The sequence below is a fragment of the Stegostoma tigrinum genome, chromosome 39, assembly GCF_030684315.1.
Source record: "Stegostoma tigrinum isolate sSteTig4 chromosome 39, sSteTig4.hap1, whole genome shotgun sequence".
NCBI lineage: Eukaryota > Metazoa > Chordata > Chondrichthyes > Orectolobiformes > Stegostomatidae > Stegostoma > Stegostoma tigrinum.
The window spans coordinates 7,837,218-7,860,278 of NC_081392.1; the positions used below are offsets into that span (position 1 = coordinate 7,837,218).

At 42.1% G+C, this 23,061-nt stretch overlaps 1 protein-coding gene across 2 annotated transcripts in view; it reads right to left on the bottom strand.

Moving 5' to 3' along the window:
• LOC125447767 (cyclin-dependent kinase-like 1) overlaps positions 1 to 23,061 on the bottom strand; it is a 78,188-nt gene that overhangs the window by 53,785 nt on the left and 1,342 nt on the right. The window lies entirely within an intron of this gene.

Sequence of the window (23,061 nt, forward strand, 5' to 3'; positions counted from 1 at the left end):
ATAATCCCGTGCCATCTTTCTGTAAGGGATACCAGAAGCTAACAACATCCCATTTTAATGTCTGCCTGCCAAGCAAGATGCATTACCACTGTGCTGGTGGTTTTTTTGTGGCTAAGCAGGGAGCTGTGACAGATTAAAGGTTCTCTCGGCTCACAGCTGTTATATAAAGAAAACAATTAATGGAATGGCAACTCAACCATGTAGTTTATTTTACAAAATACAGTTTCCTTCCCATTACCTTCCTGTCCAATTTCCCTTATCCTGAAAGCACTAGTTCTTCCTGGCAGCTTCCATAAACAGTCATTTTCATCTTGAAGCCAAAAGAACTGTCACCTGTCTATCACATCATCATGGTGTCTCTATCTATTCTCACCCAAATGCCAGTTTGGCACATATTCAAGCTGAAGTCAAAGCCTGGTAGCTGAAAGCAGAAACCTTGTTTATTTTTCCGACACATAGCTGGGTAGACTGTCCATTTATACACTTCATCTCAAGATCAGTTCTGTTCTTGAAATCCTTATCCACCTTGGTCTTTGTTTTTTCACCTGCACATCTGCCAATGTGGAATACTGCATCTGCTGTACCCGGTGTGGCTTCCTCTACATCGGGAAAACCAAGCAGAGGCTTAGGGACCGCTTTGCAGAACACCTACGCTCAGTTCGCAGTAAACAACTGCACCTTCCAGTCGCGAACCATTTCCACTCCCCCTCCCATTCCTTAGACGACATGTCCATCCTGGGCATCATGCAGTGCTACAATGATGCCACTGAAGGTTGAAGGAACAGCAACTCATATTCCGCTTGGGAACCCTGCAGCCCAATGGTATCAAAGTGGATTTCACAAGTTTCAAAATCTCCACTCCCCCTACTGCATCCCGAAACCAGCGCAGCTTGTCCCCGCCTCCCCAACCTGTTCTTCCTCTCACCTGTCCCCTCCTCCCACCTCAAGCCGCACCCCCATTTCCTACCTACCAACCTCATCCCGCCCCCTTGATCTGTCTGTCCTCCCCAGACTGACCTATCCCCTCCATGCCTCCGCACCTATTACTTACCTCTACTGGCTCCATCCCCACCTCTTTAACTTGTCTGTCTCCTCTCCACCTATCTTCTCCTCTATCCATCTTTGATTTGCCTTCCCCTCTCTCCCTATTTATTTAAGAACCCTGTCCCCCTCCCCCTTTTCTGATGAAGGGTCTAGGCCCGAAACGTCAGCTTTTGTGCTCCTAAGATGCGGCTTGGCCTGCTGTGTTCATCCAGCTTCACACTTTATTATCTCTTTTCGTTTCTGTCCTCTCTGCTCTGGTAACCTGGTGTGTGAATGTGGTGATGTTGGGGTAAGGGGTAATAAATGCAGATGAGAAAAGTGTAAACATGAATTGCCATGAAAGATATCCTGCCAAAACCTCCTATCTTCCCATGTATCTGCTGCTCTTGTCCTAGCTAGTAGAGGCCGTGAGTTTGGAAAGTATTGCTGAAGGATCCAAATGAGTTGTTGCATTCTGTCTTGTAAATGATATATGCTGCTACCACTCTCCATAAGTGGTGGAGGGAATGAATGATGAAGGCTTAGACGGGGTGCTAAGCTGGCTGCTTTGCCTGGATAGTGTCAAACTTCAAGTGTTTTTTGGAGATAAGAATCACCCAAGCAACTAGAGCATCTTCCATCACACTCCTGACTTGTATTATGGAGATGATGTACAGGCCATGTGAAGCAAGTTTGAGAGTTACGCTGAATTCTCATCCTGTGACCTGCTCTTGTCACGACATTATTTATATATCTACTCCTGTTCATTTTCTGTTCAATGGTAACCCCTGGAAGTTGACAGTGGTAAGGTTCAATGATAGTAATGTCATCTAATGACAAGGGGTGACAATTGAGATGATTGACATTTAAGATGGTCATTACCTGGCACTTGTGTGGTACAAATGTTACTTGCCACATGAAAATTGGCGGAACACCACCTTATATTCTGCCTTGGGAGCTTACAACCCATTGGCCTCAACATTAGAATTCACTGGCTGCAAAACCTCCCCACTCCAGCCTCCTTTCATGTCCAATCCTCCCTCTCATCCCTGCCTCCCAGACCTGACCAAACCTGTCAATCTTCCTTCTCACCTCTCCGCCCCACCCTTCCCATTGACCAATCTCCACAATCCCCGAACTGCATCTACCTATCTCCACCCTACCTGACTTTGCCCAACCCCAATCCCCTCCCTATTTATTTCTGAACTCCCTTCCCCCTCCTCAGTCCTGATGACGAGTCCCGATCTGAAACGTCTACTTCCTGTACCTCTGCTGCTGCCTGACCTGTGTTCCTCCAGTTCCACACTGTATTGACATTTACTTGCCACTTATTAGCCCATGTCTGAATATTGTCCACATCTTGCTATACTTGAACATGAACTACTCCAGTTTCAGAGGGGTCATGAATGGTGCTGAATATTGTGCAATCATCAATGAGCATGCCTCCCTTTGATCTTATGGTAGAGGAAATGTCACTGATAAAGCAGCTGAAGATATCTGGACCAAGGACATTATTCTAGTGAACTTCTTGGTGATATCCTGGGACTGAGATGATTGACATCCAATAACCACAACTATCTTCCCTTGAACTATATATGACTCCAAGCAGTGTGCATATCCCCTCGCACTCTGATTCCCATCGATTACTTTTTTGCTAGGCTGCTCGATAGCACACAGTCAGACATTGGTTTGATGTCAAAAGCAGTCATCCACACTTCTCCTAGATCTGAAGGCTACAAGATTTAGGAGCAGAAGCAGATGTAGGCCATTTGCCATTGAGTTTACTTCATTCAATAAGATTGTGGAAAATCTGATAATCCTTAACTCCATTTTCCAGTCTTTTCCCATAACACTTGGTTCTCTTACTGATTAAAAATCTGTCTCTCTCTCAGCCTTGAATGTACTTAATGACTGAGTTGACAGCCCTCTGTGGTAATAAATCCTACATATTCAGTACTCTTAAAAAAAATCCTCAGCTATCTAAAATGGACAACACCTTATTTTGAGACAGTGCCAACTCTGGAGCTGAGTGTGCCTGGCAGGGCTCAAACTGAAATGTCAGCAAGTCATCATTTATTAAGTGCTGCCTGACATCACTGTTGACAACACTTTCTATCACTTTGCTGATGATCATGAATAGACTGATTTGTCGGTAATTGGCTGAGTTGGATTTGTCCTGTGTTTTGTGTACTGGATCTTTTTACCCTTTTAGAAATCATAAATTACAAAAGGCTGCTATTTAGACTATTCTACCTCCACATGTGCTAGTCCTTCACCTGGAGCTAAAAATCAGGTCACTGTGCAACGCCAAACTTTGTTGTATGGAAGTGACCATTACAGAGGGAGTGCTATTCAGCATCTAAGCCATGTTGTACTTACCTTGGGAATGTTTGATTAGGCTGTCTAGAGGGAGGTATTATAAACAATATGGTCAAACGTATCTGATATTTATTTCTCAACTATACCTCTAACTTCATTGCTGCTTGCTAACCATTATAGTAAAATTGCTCATTGTGCATTCTGCCAAGAGAAAATCCCAATATTAGCGCTCAGATAAAAACTAACATATGGAAGTGTGCTGTCCCAACCAGAAATGGGATGTCCACATTATGCTAATCCTTCCTTCCCTGACTACCATTCTTTCTGTCTTTGCCAGTTATACTTCCTTCAACCACTTTTGGTAAGTCACAACCCACAAAGCACCAACAGCCCTCTTGTATGTCAGCCTGTTCCCATTTTTCTTTTGGGAAGAGTTGGAGAAAGGCCAACTGTTCATCCCTCTCACAATGTTAACATTATGTAGGGAAATATGATACATCCACTGCAATGAGGTAAATGACCCGATATTCAGTGTCAGCCACTTTCGTTGAGGATTAGTATTGGCCAGGTCAAATCATAGAATCCCTAAAGTGTGATAGCAGGCCAGTCGGCTCATTGAGTCCACCCACTGACCGTCTGAACAGTAGCCCACCTAGACCCACTCCCCTACCCTGTCTCTGTAACTCTGCATTTGCTGTGGCTAGTCCATCTGGCCTGCAGATCACTGGACACTATGGGCAATTTAGCATGGCTAATCCACCTAATCTGCACATCTTTGCACTGCAGGAGGAAACCAGAACACCCAGGTGAAACCCACACTGATGCAGAGAGAATGCAGACAGTCACCCAAGGGTGGAATGGCACCTGGATCCTTGACGCTGTAAGACAGCAGTGCTAACCACTGTGTCACCTTAAAGGGAGAATATCATTGCCCGAATAGTGTCAAGGGATCTTTGAACAGAGTAATTTTCATGAACACAAAGTCGTCTGTCAAAATGGCCCCTGCAACATCAGTAATTGGAAACAGATTCCCCTAATCCAAAATGAATTTGCACTTGAACAGCTAACATCACAATGCATGCATGCTAACATCACCGCATCTGTGTATGTACAGGTGGCCCTTCTGAAGATTACATTCTACACATCCAAGGAAGCCACAGACTGAGAATCTTGGAGTGGCAACACAAACTGGAAGTTGCACCTGCTGTGCAGCTCCTCATGGTGGGAAAGACCAAAATATACAGTAGCTCCAAGCTTAATTTGGATTTTGGGATGGGGGGAGGGTGCTGACTGCACTGAGGCATTTCTTCATGCATCAATGAATGTCCAAGGGCTAGGTTAATGGACTATCCCTCCATTTGGAGGCAGGTAAATCTGTCACTCGGCAGTGATGTAGCAGTACCAGGTAGAGTTTTTGTTCCTGTGTGCGTCTTGCACCAACGAGAGTTTGTATTCCTATAATCCTTAAAACCAATTTTAGACAGAGGAACTAAAACTAACAACTAACTCAGTGTATCCAGAAGGGAGGGAATGATAATCAGAGGAATGGGTTTCTCTGAGCAACTGCTTCTGAGAGGACAATGGAAGACTGAAGGGGAGATGAATGTGGTGGCGGTGGCAGAGGTAGGAATTGGCTTGGGGTAACTCTCACCAGATCAAGAGTCACAGAATTACAAAAAAAAGTGTTAATAGCTCAAAAGGGGGACTTTTGATCTGATGGGTCTGCATTAGCTTTTCATATGAGCAATGAACCTGTTGCTATTCCCTTGCCTTCTCTCTGGTTCTAGTCTAACACATACCTGTAATTAAGCATCCTTCAGGTATAATGTACTTAAGTAACTATTTTATATAGGACTGCACCTGAGAAACTTGATAATGTTGCCAAGTTGGGTAGAGTAGTTGTGGATTAGAAGGTAGTACGTTCGAATTTGGTGTTTATAAAATACTGACATTTACAAAATCACAGTGGGAAAGCAGTGTGTGGTCCATTTAAAAGATCTGCTTTTTCTAGGCTTGGAGGTTAAGAAATGTCTGTGGGCAGCTCATGGGTTTGCAGGTACACAGAGCACCTGAACTGTAACATTTGCATCAAAAGGTTGCATTGTTAGCAGGCCAAACCGCAGTTTTTGTTTTGTTATTACGTCAAGTAGTTTTCGATTTAGCCAACTAATTTAAACCAGGCACTAAAAACCAGTTAAATTTAAATCTGATGGTTTTGACAACAGGGGACCAATTCTATTATATGAAATTGATTTGTCATCAAGAGTATAAAAGATGGGGACAGTTGCAAAAATCGGCAGTGAGTGAACTGCCATCTGCTAAGAGATCCGCTGTCTCAGCTCTTAGAGAAAGCAGCATCTCAATAAAGGCACCGTGGCACACTTGGTTAATATTCTCACCAGAAAAGGCATTCCTGACAGAAGATCAACAGAGAAGACATAGGACATTCTGGAAGACATAACCTAGCTGTCATTTTGAGAGACTACGTTCAATTTATTATTATTTTGTTTTAGGTGAGTGAGACTTATATTTATTGGAACAGCATACTACTAGAATCTTGTTTTATTGGGGAGCAATTAGTAGTTAGAGGAGAATTGTTTGATTTGTTAATAGTCCAGTTATTTTGTTCATTGTTAAGAGTTAGATAAATAAATGATTACAAGTTGATCATAGAGTGAGTGTCAGGAGTTTATTTCATTAAATCACTCCTTAATAATAGATTGGGGGTGCGAGGCAGGTTATACTACTATTCACACTTCTTTTAACAGATTATAGGGCGAGACAAGCCTCTCTGGGTGTTTCGTTTTAGTTGTTATCAGGGGCGGTCGACATCTGGTTTATAACAATAAAGCATCTGGCATGGATTAAAGATTATCCAGGAAGGAATTCCATCAAGAACCCTGTTATCTAAACTAGCAATTGAACAAGTAAATTATGAGCTTGGGTCATTCCAAGATCATGAAGATGTTTTATATTCAAAAAAAGTTTCTTCTTCTCTGCCTTTGAAACCGCAAAGCAGTTTTTCTACTTAGTACCAACAATTAATCACTGAACATTTTTGAGATGACCAATATTCAGCCACGGCTTAGGGGAAAACAATCTTGCCCATGTCAGAAGGTTCTGGATCTAGTCTCACTTAGTGGCTTTAGTGTAAAATCCAGGCTGGCACTCCCAAACCAGAATTGAAGGTGTGCTGCATTGTCAGAACTGCAGTCTTGTTGATGCAATCTTAAACCTAGACCCTCTGAAGGAGGCGTGGAAGATCCCACAGCACAATGTGAAGAGCAGCAGCCTAATAATGTCAGTTAGGAAAAATTACTTCATTGTATTATGGTCCCAGTTAATGTTAATACTGGACAAGTCACATCCAAGAGCGAAATCTGGCTCGTTTGCTTTTATTTTAGGAACTAAGTGCTGAGGAACTGATCAGTTCTGGCAGCATCCATGGAAAGGAAACAGGAGTTAAAAGAGAAAAATCTTAAACTGTGTTTTAGCATTTTAAAAAAATTTGGAAAGATTGACCTACAGACATCATAAAAGGATTCAAACTCACACTAGAGATAACGAGAACTGCAGATGCTGGAGAATCCGAGATAACAAGTGTGGAGCTGGATGAACACAGCAGACCCAGAAGGGTCTAGGCCCGAAACGTCAGCTTTTGTGCTCCTAAGATGCTGCTTGGCCTGCTGTGTTCATCCAGCTCCACACTGTTATCTTGAACTCAACACTACCCTTTCTTTTAAAATCTCATGTATATTCTTATAAATCTCCAAACCAGAGTGAAGAGTCGGAAGATGTGGAGTCTGTGTGGGTGGAATTGAGGAACCACAAAGGCAAAAAAACTATAATGGGAGTTATGTACAGACCTCCTAACAGTGATCAGGACCAGGGGCGCAAGATGCACCGAGAAATAAATAGGGCATGTCAGAAAGGTAAGGTCACGGTGATCATGGGGGACTTCAATATGCAGGTGGATCCAAAGAAAGAGAATTCATGGAATGTTTGCAGGATGGCTTTTTGGAACAGCTTGTGATGGAGCCCACAAGGGAGCAAGCTATTCTGGACTTAGTGCGATGTAATGAGCCAGAATTTATAAAAGACCTTAAAGTAAGGGAACACTTAGGAGGCAGCGATCATAATATGGTAGAGTTCAGTGTACAGTTTGAAAGAGCGAAGGCAAAATCAGATGTAATGGTATTACAGTTAAATAAAGGTAATTACAGGGGCATGAGAGGAATTGACGAAAATCGACTGGAAGCAGAGCCTAGCGGGGAAGACAGTAGACCAACAACGGCAGGAGTTTCTGGGTGTAATTGAGGACACAGTACAGAGGTTCATCCCAAAGAAAAGAAAGATTATCTGGGGTGGGATTAGACAGCCATGGCTGACAAAGGAAGTCAGGAAATATATCAAAGAAAAAGAGATAGCCAATAAAGTGGCCAAGAGCACTGGGAAATCAGAAGATTGGGAAGGCTACAAAAACAGACAGAGGATAACAAAGAGAGCAATAAGGAAGGAGAAGATCAAATATGAAGGTAGGTTAGCTAGTAATATTATAAATGATAGTAAAGGCTTCTTTCAATACATAAGAAACAAACGAGAGGCAAAAGTAGATATTGGGCCACTCCAAATTGATGCTGGAAGGCTAGTGATGGGAGATAAGGAAATAGCTGAAGAACTTAATAAGTACTTTGCGTCAGTCTTCACAGTGGAAGACATGAGTATATGTCAACAATTAGGGAGAGTCAGGGGCAGAGTTAAGTATGGTAGGCATTACAAAAGAGAAAGTGCTAGAAAAGCTAAAGGGTCGAAAAATTGATAAATCTCCTGGTCCCGATGGGCTACATCCTAGAGTTCTGAGGGAGGTAGCTGAGGAAATAGCGGAGGCTTTGGTCGTGATCTTTCAAAAGTCACTGGAGTCAGGGAAAGTCCCAGATGATTGGAAAATTGCTGTTGTAACTCCCTTGTTTAAGAAAGGATCAAGGCAAAAGATGGAAAATTGTAGGCCGATTAGCTTAACCTCGGTAGTTGGTAAAATTCTAGAATCCATTGTCAAGGATGAGATTTCTAAATTCCTGTAAGTGCAGGGTCAGATTAAAACAAGTCAGCATGGTTTTATTAAGGAGAGGTTGTGCCTGACAAACCTGTTAGAATTCTTTGAAGAGGTAACAAGTATGTTAGACCAGGGAAACCCAGTGGATGTTATCTATCTAGACTTCCAAAAGGCCTTTGATACAGTGCCTCACGGGAGGCTGCTGAGCAAGGTGAGGGCCCATGGTGTTCGAGGTGAGCTACTGGCTTGGATTGAGGATTGGCTGTCTGACAGAAGGCGGAGAGTTGGGATAAATGGCTGTTTCTCGGAATGGCAACTGGTGACGAGTGATGTCCCGCAGGGTTCAGTGTTGGGGCCACAGCTGTTCACCTTATATATTAATGATCTGGATGAAGGGACTGGGGGCATTCTGGTGAAGTTTGCCAATGATACAAAGATAGGTGGACAGGCAGGTAGTACTGAGGAGGTGGGGAAGCTGCAGAAAGATTTAGACAGTTTAGGAGAGTGGTCCAGGAAATGGCTGATGAAATTCAATGTGAGTAAATGTGAGGTTTTGCACTTTGGGAAAAAGAATAAGGCATGGACTATTTTCTAAACGGTGAGAAAATTCACAAATCAGAAGTGCAAAGGGAGTGTTGGTCCAGGATTCTCTAAAGGTTAACTTGCAGGTAGAGTCTGTAATTAAGAAAGCGAATGTAATGTTGTCGTTTATCTCAAGAGGGTTGGAATATAAAAGCAGCGATGTGCTTCTAAGGCTTTATAAGGGTCTAGTTAGGCCCCATTTAGAATACTGTATCCAATTTTGGGCCCCACACCTCAGGAAGGACATACTAGCCCTGGAGCGTGTCCAGCGGAGATTCACACGGATGATCCCTGGAATGGTAGGTTTAGCGTATGATGAACGGCTAAGGATCCTGGGATTGTGTTCATTAGAGTTCAGAAGGTTGAGGGGAGATCTAAGAGAAACTTACAAGATAATGTATGGTTTAGAAGGGGTGGACGCTAGGAAGTTGTTTCCGTTAGGCACCCGTGGGCACAGCCTTAAAATTAGAGGGGGTAAATTTAAAATGGAAATGAGATGACATTTCTTCAGCCAGAGAGTGGTGGGCTTGTGGAATTCATTGCTGCAGAGTGCACTGGAGGCCGGGACGTTGGATGCCGTCAAGGCAGAGATCGACAAATTCTTGATCTCCCAAGGAATCAAGGGCTACGGGGAGAGTGCAGGGAAGTGGTGTTGAAATGCCCATCAGCCATGATTTAAATGGCGGAGTGGACTTGATGGGCCGAATGGCCGTACTTCCACTCCTATGTCTTATGGTCTTATGGTCTTAGTAGTGAGGTTCCTTACTCATGCTCATACCTGGAACAGATTCTCTTGTCGGTCACTTCATGTTTTGTCCTTCATCTGGTACCCCTCCCTGAGCCACTTAAAACAAGCAGCAACTAAAATCATTCATTACTTTAAACTAGATATTACATTAATGTTCACTGAGCCTTGCTGCAATCAAATTTGTCACCATATTTTTTAAAAACTCTCAAAAGTACTCATGTTGTCTATAAAAAGATTTGGCATGACCCAGGCTGTGAAACATGCAATGTAAATGCATATTTGTCTGTCTTTCTTTCTGTCTTCCTAACCACAAAGCACTGATGGTTTGTGCAGTTTCTACTGAACATAGCACTAAATCATTAATATTTTTCCTAGGAACCACTGAGACTCTGACAGACAGACTACAACGCAGGAAAGTGACCTTAAGGTGCAAGGACTCTGTTGATCTTAGCAGTGCAGATATGGTGCCAGATCTATTTTTGTACCATTACACACACTGGCAACTCTGGCAATTGATTGGCAATTATAATTCATTGACAGTACGAAAGCTTCATAAGCAATCAGCAAAGGCTCTGGTTGAGAGGAAAACAAAAAGCCGACTGCATGCTGTTTATTATTTCTGGGGTAGAAATTGACTTTGTGTCTTTACCTGAAATGAGCACGTGTTGCAGATCTGATGTGGGCAGCAACAAGATAGGGATTTAAATAGAAAGCACTTGAGCTAATGTAAAGACATTTATTAGAACTGTGTCTGGCAACTGATTATAAATTAAACAAGCAGTTCCTTGGTTAGTTAGCACATAGCCCACTTTGTTCTGAGCTATTTCCGTGATGCTATCTTCAGTCTCAATTCATGGATCACAGCTGGGCTGTGCACAGTAGCATATAAGCTTTGAAACCAGTGTCCCATGGGTTGGTAAAACAGGTGAAGAGACGTACTGGTCCAACTCATCTTGTATACCTCAAAACAGAGCGCTCACAGCCCAGTTTATTTGTTTCCAAATAAAAGCAACTAGCATGGATGGTATTTACTGTTTACACTTATTTGTTCAACCAGCGAGGGAAGTTTAGCTGCAGGCCAACTGGTTCAAGAGTTAGAGATAATGGGAACTGCGGACGCTGGAGAATCTGAGATAACAAAGCATGGAGCTGGATGAACACAGCAGGCCAAGCAGCATCTTCGGAGCACAAAAGCTGATGTTTTGGGCCTAGACCCTTGATCAGAAAAGGGGGATGGGGAGAGGGTTCTGAAATAAATAGGGTGAGGGGGAGGCAGATCGAAGATGGATAGAGGAGAAGATAGGTGGAGAGGAGACAGACAAGATAAAGGGGAGGGGATGGAGCCTATAGAGGTGAGTATAGGTAGTGAGGTAGGGAAGGGATAGGTCAGTCCAGGGAGGATGGACAGGTCAAAGGGGCAGGATGAGATTAGTAGGTAGGAAATGGAGGTGCGGCTTGGAGGTGGGAGGAGGGGATAGGTGAGAGGAAGAACAGGTTAGGGAGGCGGGGACGAGTTGGGCTGGTTTTGGGATACGGGTGGGGGGCGCGGGGACGGTAGATTTTGAAGCTTGTGAAATCCACATTGATACCATTGGGCTGCAGGGTTCCCAAGTAGAATATGAGTTGCTGTTCCTGCAACCTTCGGGTGGCATTGTTCTGGCACTGCAGGAGGCCCAGGACGGACATGTCGTATAAGGAATGGGAGGGGGAGTTGAAATGGTTTGTGACTGGGAGGTGCAGTTGTTAATTGCAAACCGAGCGTAAGTGTTCTGCAAAGTGGTCCCCAAGCCTCCGCTCGGTTTCCCCAAAATAGAGGAAGCCACAACGGGTACAGCGGATGCAGTATGTGCAGATGAACATTTGCTTGATGTGGAAAGTCATCTTGGGGCCTGGGATGTGGGTGAGGGAGGTGGTGTGGGGGCAAGTGTAGCACTTCCTGCGGTTGCAGGGAAAAGTGCTGGGTGTGGTGGGATTGGAAGGGTGTGTGGAGCAGACAAGGGAGTCCCGGACAGAGTGGTCTCTCCGGAAAGCAGACAAGGGTGGGGATAGAAAAATGTCTTCGGTGGTGTGGTTGGATTGTAGATGGTGGAAGTGTCGGAGGATGATTCGTTGTATCCGGAGGATGGTGGGGTGGTATGTGAGGAAGAGGGGGATTCTCTTTTGGTGGTTATTGCGGGGACGAAGTGTGAGGGATGAGTTGCGGGAAATGTGGGATATGCTGTCGAGGGCGTTCTCAACCACTGACGAGGTAGGGGGGGAAGTTGTGGTCCTTGAAGAACAAGGACATCTGAGATGTACAGGAGTGGAATGCCTCATCCTGGGAGCAGTTACAGCGGAGGCAAAGGAATTGGGAATAGGGGATGGAATTTTTGCGGAGGGTGGGTGGGAGGAGGTGTATTCTCAGTAACTGTGGGAGTTGGTGGGACTTGCCCCTGCAACTGCAGGAAGTGCTACACTTGCCCCCACACCTCCTCCCTCACTCACATCCCACCCTCAAGATGACATTCCACATCAAGCAGATGTTCACCTGCCATGTGGTATACTGCATCCACTGTACCTGTTGTGGCTTCCTCTACATCGGGGAAACCAAGCGGAGGCTTGGGGACCACTTTGCAGAACACCTACGCTTGGTTTGCAATAAACAACTGCACCTCCCAGTCGCAAACCATTTCGACTCCCCCTCCCATTCCTTAGGCGACATGGCCATCCTGAGCCTCCTGCAGTGCCACAACGATGCCACCTGAAGGTTACAGGAAAAGCAACTCATATTCCGCTTGGGAACCGTACAGCCCAATGGTATCAATGAGGATTTCACAAGCTTCAAAATCTCCCCTCTCCTCCCACTGCATCCCAAAACCAGCATCGTTCATCCCCGCCTCCCTAACCTATTCTTTCTCTCACCTATCCCCTCCTCCCACCTCTAAGCCGCACCTCCATTTCCTACGTACTAACCTCATCCCACCCCCTTGACCTGTCCGTCCTCCCTGGACTGACCTATCCCTTCCCTACCTCACTACCTATACTCATCTCTGCAGGCTCCATCCCCGCCCCTTTATCTTGTCTGTCTCCTCTCCACCTATCTTCTCCTCTATCCACCTTCGATCTGCCTCCCCCTCTCTCCCTATTTATTTCAGAACCCTCTCCCCATCCCCCTTTTCTGATCAAGGGTCTAGGCCCAAAACGTCAGCCTTGTGCCCCTAAGGTGCTGCTTGGCCTGCTGTGTTCATCCAGCTCCAAACTTGGTTCAAGAGTTATGTATGGGGTGAGTTTTGTCCAGCAACAAATAGCTGTTTGGTTTGAGCAGTGGTGACTAATTGTTGATGACCAATGCATACTGCCTGCCAGCAACTATATATGTGATTGTCTCCCATGTAGCTGAACAGCTTGTGGTCATGAATGACCTAGCTAGAAGCCTTCATACCTCTGGAAAGGACAGAAATGTCCTTCCCTCTGAAGTTAAAAAATAACCTTCAGCCTGATGAAAGTCAGTTAATTTCCCTGAACTAGTTGCTGTAAGCTGATGCTTTTAAGCAAAAGTCAAAGACTTTGTAAATTAAAAGCTGGTAATTTTGTGCCTGAATGTATCCAGAGAAGAGAGATCGAGGAGCAACATGTCCTGACAAGCCAAAAATCTGGGAATCTTAGAAATCTAAATGGTTTAACTGCTTTCCCAGATTTTTCCCTCTGTCTATAACATATTTTTGTCTCTGTCTGTGTGGAGGGAGTTTTAATTAATAAAATTATTTGTTGACAGTTCATAATTGTTTATCCACAACTAGAATCTATTTATTTGTAATACGATCCCAATTTAAGTACAGAAACCTGGTTTCATGCTTTGTCAACTTAAGTCTAAAAGGCAGGCAAGTTGGGAAATTTGCATACTTCTTAAAAAATCTTTAATTTTTGTGACAACTGCAAAAGGCAGGACTTGATTTCCAGGGTGCTGAAGCTGACAGAATAGCAGATTTCCTTCCCTAAAAGGACATTAATGAACCACTTGGGTTCTTAGAATGGTCGATGATCGTCTGAGATTAGTGTTAATATTAAACATTTTGAAATTCCAGATTTATTAATTAAGTTGAAACTTCACCAGTCTCAAATGTTTTGGTTTTGAAGTGATCAATGATCATTATTGAGGCTAGCTTTTTATATTCCAGACTCGTTAATGGAATTCAAATTCTACAAGCTGCGGTGGTAGGTTTGAACCCCTGACTCCTGGGCATTTGCCCAGGCTGCTCGATAATTCATCCAGTGCCATTATCACTGCAGCAATATCTTATCTGTTGAGTTCAGTTCATGTTGGTGTTCTGTTGAGGCATAAGAGTCTGGTACTGCAATGGTATTGTCCAAAGTGGCAATGTCTCTTTCAGATCCTGCATGATGTGCTGAGAGTGTCTGGTGCTCCAGGTTTCAAGTTCAGCTTTCTAAGATCAGTCATTCCCAGTCCCTGCTTTCAGACGGTGTCTCCAATTTGTTTCAATTTCCAATATCATCACTTACTGTTTATTTTTGAGAATCCAGTTCAGCTGATGACTGTGTGGATTTATTTGGCAAGTAAATGAACCATCCAGGCCCAGAGGATTTCCCTCTTCCAAGGTCTGATCTCCTGGTGTGCTTGGGTAGCCCATCTCAGCCAAGGTCTTGTCAGTTGGACTTGCTGCAATTCACTTCAGTACCCATTGTTTGAAAATCAGCCTGGGCCTTTGCTACTGATCATTATCTTATGCATTCTCTGCTTTAGAAGAAAAAAAGAGAGTCACCTCACCACATGTTCTAAAACTCCAGGAGCACTTAGCAATGTGGAAGCTGAGAAGCTATATTTCGCCTTTTGCAATGTGTTTAGAACAAGAGGGTCATGGTCTCAGATTCAGGGCTAGTTGTTTTGGACTGAGATGAGATATTCCCACCCATCAGTGCATTTGAAACAGAAACGATAGAATTTTGGGCATTTGGACCATGAAAGATTCAGGGTTTGGGTGGGAAATTAGAATATTCTCCATGATCTTATTGAAAGGTGGAACAGGTTTGAGGGCCAAATGGCCACCTCCTGCTCTTATTTCTTACGTGTGAGAAGGTGATTCTCTTTTCCGAGCTTGAATAGCTCCCCGAGACTGGGTGGCTAACACTTCTTATCCTGCTTACTGGGAAATTGCCTCTGTAGCTGAGGAACATCCAAGCAAAGACAGTCGAATGGTTCAAAGGTTGTGGGTTTGAGTCCTTCTATGGCTAAATTATTTAGGGGTTGATTCTTCTGATGACCTTGGGGATCTGCCCACTCGCCCGCCCCAGTGAGAGTCAGCCCCTTTGGGAACTGACTGCAATGGGGAGTAAAAATGAGAACTGATGTAAGATGACCAACTGATGCCTTTTCAAATTAACGTCCATTACAAAGTTGATTTATAACATCATGCAATCGAAGATAAACATTTCTGAATAGAAATGTATATTATGTCAATTGCAAAACTAACATGTTGAATGATCAGTTTGCATTATATATAACTCAAGTTAATTGATGAAGTGTAAAACTTTAGATTGATTTCTTAAATCTGTTGCCGCTTCTATTTGAAGATGGCTCATACTGGCGAGTTGGCAGTCTCACACCACTGATACTAAAAGTAAATACTGCATAGTTTCTGCTTAGTGCTAGGTGTGTTGTGTACTTCTTAATGCAGGACCAATTAGTAACCTTATTTTTAAAATAGTAAGTCTCAAAAATACAGTGGGTTGTGCCAATAACAGATTATATAGTGATCATAAGAATTTGGACCAGGAGTAGACAATTCAATGCCTCAAGCCCGCTCTGCCTTTGGTATAATCATGGCTGATCTCATCTTGGCCTCAACTCCTTTTTTTCTCTCCACTCCCCATAACCCTCCAACCAATTACTAATTTAATGTCTGTCTATCTCCTTCTTAAATTTATTTATTTAATGTCCCAGCTTCTTGGGATAGTGAATTCTACAGATTCGTGATCCTTTGAGATCAGTAACTTCTGTTTCAAATCTACAGATTTTCCTAAAACTATGATCTCTTGTTCCAGATTATCCATGAGAGAATATTCTCGCTACATCTACATTGTCAATCCCTTTAGCATCTGGTATACCTTAATTAGATCTCCTCTCATTCTTCTAAACTCTGGAGAATACAGGCCTAAACTGCTTAACCTGACTTCACAAAAGCAACTAGGGACATGCTGTAAATGCCGGCTAGTCATCGACAACCACATGACGAGTAAGTTAAAAACAAAATACTTTTTTTAAAAATCTGTTTTTTACCTCCTAATTGAGAGATGAGAAAAACTCCTGCTTCTTGTTACTATTCATTGTCTTCCTGTAAAAAGGTTCAAGTCTAACATGAGAGTCAAGCACACACAGGATTACTTTCAAAATTGCTATCTTTCAGAGAAGACAAAAAAAAAATCAGAACTATTAAAAAGCCAATCCCAACAGATCAATGGGAGAACTCATAAGATATTTTACAATGTCTTGGCCAATATTGATTACTGAGCCAATATAAATGGTTTGCCTTTTTTTTGGCACTGTTTTGAGCCACAGTTGACGAGCCATCTCTTTCAACCCAATAAGTAAACAGCTTGAGGTGCCTTGGGGGAATATTTTTTTTAAAAGTTGGAACAATGGAAGCAGTATGAATGGGTGGAGTCAGGCTCCCACAGAACCAGCGTTTAGTTATAGAACAATACAGCGCAGAACAGGCCCTTCGGCCCTCGATGTTGTGCCGACCTGTGAACTAATCTAAGCCCCTCCCCCTACACTATCCCATCATTATCCATATGCTTATCCAAGGACTGATTAAGTGCCCCTAATGTGGCTGAGTTAGCATTTAGTAGTTGTTGGAGTTATAAAGTTAGCTGTGGAAGCACTTGTACATCTCTCTCAGCTACAGCTGAAAGCTTGGGTTCTCTCTCTGCTGCCAGGATTGCTTATGAGACAATCTGTTTTACTGACTTTGCCTTTGCCAAAGGTGTATTTGAGGGAAGTTAATATATTAGAACAGTTGCTGTTTAGTAATTAAATAATCTATTGTTATGTTAAGTTTTCCAATAGAGTTTAAGTTATACAAATTTTTCTTTAATTTGTACTTTAACTGTAGGATAAGAATAAAGTGTGTTTTGCATAAAGCCAAGTAGTGTAACCAATTGAATTATACCTAGAACATAGCACCTTACACTTGCCTCAAAATAAGATTAAAAAGTTATGATCTAGGCTATTTTTTGAAGTATCCCAACCCGAAACGTCAACTGTCCTGCTCCTCTGATGCTGCCTGGTCTGCTGTGTTCCTCCAGCTCCCCATTCTATTATCTCTGACTCCAGCATCTGCAGTTCTTACTACCTCTGATGGTCTAGGCTATTGCCTTGACATATTTGAAGGCTGTTTGGTGTGGTCCAAAAAAATGAGAAAGACACTGATGCAAGTTATCATTGCTATTTGTGGTAGCCTGTAATGTGCAAATTAGTTGCCACATTTTTCTACATTCCTATTCTGTATTGCACTTTATTAAGAATCTATTGTAAGCAGCCATTATTGAACAAACTTCATTGATGCCTTCCTAAAATGTAAGGTAGACAAGGCAATATAGCAAAATGTCAGCTTTCAATGTTGTACTATTTTGGCTTCCGATTATTTGGAGATCATATAGAGGTGGTGGGTGTACAAATACAAACCGCTCTTCTGTCACCAGCCAAGATCAGATTTGTGTTTAGTCTCAAATTCATCCAAAATTGGCCTCATTATCTGAGGTGGTGACGGTAGGCTTGAAGTGAAGTTAGGAAATACATCCAGGGTCTTACTCATAATCATGGCTGAATGACCCCTACTGTGCATGTGGTTTGAGTATGGTGGCCAATCAGAAATGATCACCAGTGTGAATCCTTGCCGTGCAACAGGTGAGGTAGATGCAAAGTCCCAACAGTAACATTTACTTGTAGTGCAGAATCCTAGGCACTGTTCAATGTTTGAGATACACAGAATAATGGCTTGACATGGTTGGGCACCAGCTTATGCACAGTGAAGGAAAAAGCATCAAAATAACTAAAAACTTTGCTTTTCCATTTACATACCTGCTGTTCATAAACCTCCCTTGGGTCATTTGAGAATCTTCAAAATAATTAGATCAAAATCCACTGTTTAGAATGATGGACTAAACCACTTCCTGTTCATTCCTTTTCTATGTGCTCCTGTAATAGAGTCAACTAGACCCATTTCCATTCACTCTGATTCTGCAGAACCCAGTGTACTGAACCCCATTTTGTTATTTAATGCCCATAATGCACATTCTGCATTATTGTTGGGATAACATGGCAAATTTTCCATCCTGAATCCATTTGAACTCAAATTCCCACAGTGTGACTATTTAATAAATGGAATTAGTTCAAACTGAGATGTGTATGGAAGGAGCATTTTAAGCTGTGTAATACTTGGGCAAAATGCTGATAGTTCAAATCTAATACTGGAAGGCTGCAGTAGCAATACAACTTATGGGTGAATCAAACATGCTAAACATCGTTTCAGAAGATATGTGACCTCCTCTAAAAGTATAAGAAGCTAAATGCAGTCAATGACAAGTCTTGTTGTGATCTTCACTGACATCGCAATCCCACCGTTGCAGCATTATTAAGACCCATAGCTATTTTTGTTCCAGTGTCAATCTGTGGACTAGCTCACATATAGCTTGTGTGTCAGAGACAGTTGATATGTTTAATACCGTTACATTTAATGCAGGGGGGGAATGCATATGGGGTAAAAATGGTGAGTACGGTAGGCTTCTCATGGTTTTCCCATTTGTGTGTCCTCCTGACAGCAAAAATAGGTAAAACTCATCACACACACACACCCCTAGTTCACCACTAACCAATGGAATACCCTCTGTACATCTCTGTTTCACTATCTCATCTTCCTTCTTTAAGACATTTTTTAAGACCTAGCTCTTTAGCAAGGTTCTCCTCAGAACATTATATTAGCAACATTATATGAATATAAACCGTTGTCAGCCATCGCCTGCAAATCCACTTGATACAGGTGTTTCAATCACACAGATCCAATGAAATTCAAATTTAGCCAAATTTATCTTATAATTAAATGATCATATCAGGGCAATTTGGTTAATTTCATTGAAACAAAAATTGAGATATATCTTCAATGTGTCTGAATCTTGTTTGATGATTGACAACAAGGTCTCAATATTATACATTACTCAGATGGGATCTTTCACATACTTTTTTAAAAGTTACATCTGAGAAGTTTATTAATAAACTCAATTAATCTCAACTGATCTGTGAATTTTGAACCATAATCACTGGACCATTGAAACACATTGTGCGGCATGCAAAATGCTGGATAGTAAAGATGGGATGGGTAGAACAGATGCCCCAAGCCATAACCAACAGGTTAAGTTTTGTTAACATCAGTTGGTGGAAGTGTTTGTTTACAGTCAGAACAATCTCCTCTCAGTAACTTGAATATCTAATTATTGTCAGAGAGACAGGCAGAAAGGGTTTGAACACAAGCAACTACAGATTATGTTACTAGTCTACACTTCTTTGGTTGTAAGGTTTGATTGTTAACAGGTCGTGTTACAGTCACACATGAGAAATTTTCACTGAATTTAGCTTTCATGCAAAGGAGCTGAAGAGGAAGAGAATCATGAGCAGTGATGTCAAAGGAACACTATTATTAAATCATCCTAAATCGGTCACACATTGTTTTGTTAATGGGTTGTTTTCTTGGAATTCTCTATTTAAAATCTTCCCAGGATATCATCAGTACCACAATTCCATTGGTTCAAGCATGAGGCCCAGCATCAACTCAAGACGACAAGGCATGGTCAATAAATTTAGGCTTTATGAGAACCAAAGAATAACATTTATTGGTGAACAAATGGAAATAATTTTCTTTTTTTTTCCATGAATAAAAGGTTACTAACTGATTTAATTATTTCTACAGAATCAAAGTCAGTATGGCAGATGCCTGATAATGATTACACACATATGCAGAAAAACTCTTCCATACGGTCCAGTTTTAAAATGGGCCAGTTAAAACTCATGATTGTAAAGAAAGTAGAGAATGGAATAAGTTACAACAATACAAGTATATAAAAACATTGATCAAATCTCCAACGTCAATTAGAACTCCATCCCAGGTCTGACCTGACAGTAATCCTCCTGAAATCACCCAGTGAAATAACGCATGTTGATCACTGATAATAAAATGTGAGGCTGGATGAACACAGCAGGCCAAGCAGCATCTCAGGAGCTTTTGTGCTCCTGAGATGCTGCTTGGCCTGCTGTGTTCATCCAGCCTCACATTTTATTATCTTGGATTCTCCAGCATCTGCAGTTCCCATTATCTCTGATACATGTTGATCACTTATTCCTACGAAAAGGACAACTGAACAAGAGATAGAATCATATAGGATGGGAGGCAGCCATTTGGCCATGTTACCTATCCCAGATCTTGAAAAAGAGCCACCCAATTGAATTCCACTTCCCTGTTCTTTCCTCATAGCCCTGAAATGTTTGCCTTCAAATATTTATCTGATGCCCTTTTGAAAGTTCCCATTGAATCTGCTTTCAGGCAACACATTCCAGATATTCACTGCGTAAAGCTCATCTTTCCTCCTCTGATTGTTTACTTAATTACTTGACGTGTACTCATAGTGGAAGTAATTTAAGATGACTGGCAAAAGTAATGGCAAAGCAAGGGGTTTTTTTTTTACATATAAAGATGCACTGAATGGTTAGGACCTGGAATGGACTGGAGTCAAGGTCAATCATGCTTTCAATGCCAAATTGGTTTACCTGAAAAAAAATGCAGACCCTTGGACAATAGATAGGATGGGACTACCTGACCTGCACATAGACACCTGACATGGACAAGGTGAGAAGAATGGCTCCCCTTTGTGCTGTAACTATTCTACAATTCTAAGAGCAAACTAGGCTAACAAAACAGGAAGAATTCCATTTGGCAGCAATTGTACTCTCAAGAGTAGGCCCTTAAAGTGCATAATTTAGCAATGGTGTAAAGTCGATTAGCCATTGTCTTTTACATCCCAATATCAAAGAGACAGAGAGCCTGTTTTCTGTTTTCTCCCTCAGTGGATAAACATCTGATTCTGCACTGGGAAATAAACACAATTAATTAGATTGTGTCTACTCTGCAAGAAGAGAACTGGTACATGTAAGAAAATGTAATCCAAACTGGAGTTGGTGACTAAATTTAGCTTGTCTCAGTGATAGTTGGACATGGCAATTTATGTGTTCCCAGGAGATTATCATTGAATTTTATTTTACATTTGCAGTAGGTTTTTTTTATGGGAGAGGATTGGAAAGTAGAAGGAAAGGCAGTTCTGATGGGAAGGTGTAATTCTGAGGAGAGGAATAGAATAGGGCATTTCAGAGGATGGGAGGGTAAAGGGGTTGGGATAGCCCCTCAGAAGTGAAATCTGCTTAGAGTCATAGAATCATACGGCACAGAAACATACCCTTCTGTCCAACTTGCCCATGCTGACCAGATGTCCTAATCTGACCTGGTGCAATTTCCCAGCATATAGCCCATATCTCTCTAAACCCTTCCTATTCATGTACTGATCTAGATGCCTTTTAATTGTTGTAATTGTACTCACTGCTACTGCTTTCTCTGCCAGCTCATTCCACACACACACCACCCTATGTATGATAAAGTTACACCTCAGGTCATTTTTAAATCCTTACCCTCTCACCTCAAACCTATGCTTTCTAGTTTTGGACTTGCCCACCATGGGTACAAGCCTTGGCTGTTCAGCTTATCTATGTCCCTCATGATTTTATAAATCTCTATAAGGTCACTCATCAGCCTCCAACCCTCCAGGGAAAATAGTCCCAGCTTCTCCCTTTAACTCAAATCTTCCCATCCTGGCAACATTCTTGTAAATCTTTTCTGTACCCTCTCAAATTTAATAACGTCTTTCCTATAGAATAGCAACCAGAATGGTATGTAGTATTCTAAATGTGGCCTCACCAATGTCCTACAGTAGCTGCAATATGGCGTCCCAACTCCTATGCTCAATGTTCTGATCAGTGATTTGCACAGTTAGAAAACACTCCAATCTTCTGTGGCGATGTGTCAAAACAAGTCCGAAGACGTTGAATAAAAATGATTTTCTTTATACATCTAATTTTTGTATTTTTGTCTTTGAGGAAAATATTAACGTGAGCATTCTTTGGAAAGGATGTATCACAGGCTTTGGTGGAAATACGTTCTCTTTGCTGGTTTGACCAATGGTGAGGGGTTCGGGTGATATCTCGTCTAATGTAAGGAAGAATGCGTGGCTTGATCAATTAGTTCTGATTGTGGCAGATTAGAGTTGGTACATGCCTAGTACTTGGCAACTCAGTAGAGATTCAAAGATCACCAAAGGCTCACTGTATTCCCGAGTTTAGAATTGTGTGACAATTTTAGACCCGCTTGGCACAAATTGAAAACTTGGTCATACTTCAGTTTACACCATTTGTTCAAATTTCCTGAAGCAGAGGATCAGTTCATTACGAACTCCTTACCACAGTAAGCCAAGACATTACAGGAAACAAAAAAAGACATCACAGAATTAATTGAAACACTGCATTTGTACAGATTCTTTCCTGATCTCAGTATGCCTCAATGGTTTTACACCGAATGAATGAGTGAATGACCAGATTGTCTGTTTTTATGTCACTTGTTGAATGATAAACGTTGTCTAGGATTTCAGGGAGAATTCCCTTGGTCACCTTTGAAATGATGTTGCAGATTCTTTTAGATCCTGTAGAGCAACAGTAGCATCAGTAAAATAGCACGTCTGACATTATGATGCTCCCTCAGTCCTGCATCATGTTTGCCTAGATTTTGCTTAAGTGTTTCCTGGAAGCAGTGAACAACACACAACATTCTGTATGCTGACCCACAGCTGTCACTTTAAGTTAATAGGTGCACAAAGTACAACTCTCTAACTTACAGAGACAACAAATTGAAATGGGCAAGTGGGGAGCATTAGTTAGAAAAGTGAGGGAACTTCAGCAGGATGATGGATACATTCCACCTGATTGCAACTATTGACTGCCCCTGGGCTGGCCTCCCTTACTCTCCCAGGAAACTAGGGTGATTGATGATGACACATTCTTGTAATCCCAATGATACAATCCATTTGTTTTAGCGAAGTCATTTCACATTCTTCAATGCAAAGGTAATAGAAAAGCAATGGGATGCACTGCACTTATAACACACTTACGAAACATTCAGCTGAGGCTCTACTACCCATATTTTAAGAAACTACTGAAAAACAGGCCTCCCCATTGTTGTTACTAATGCTG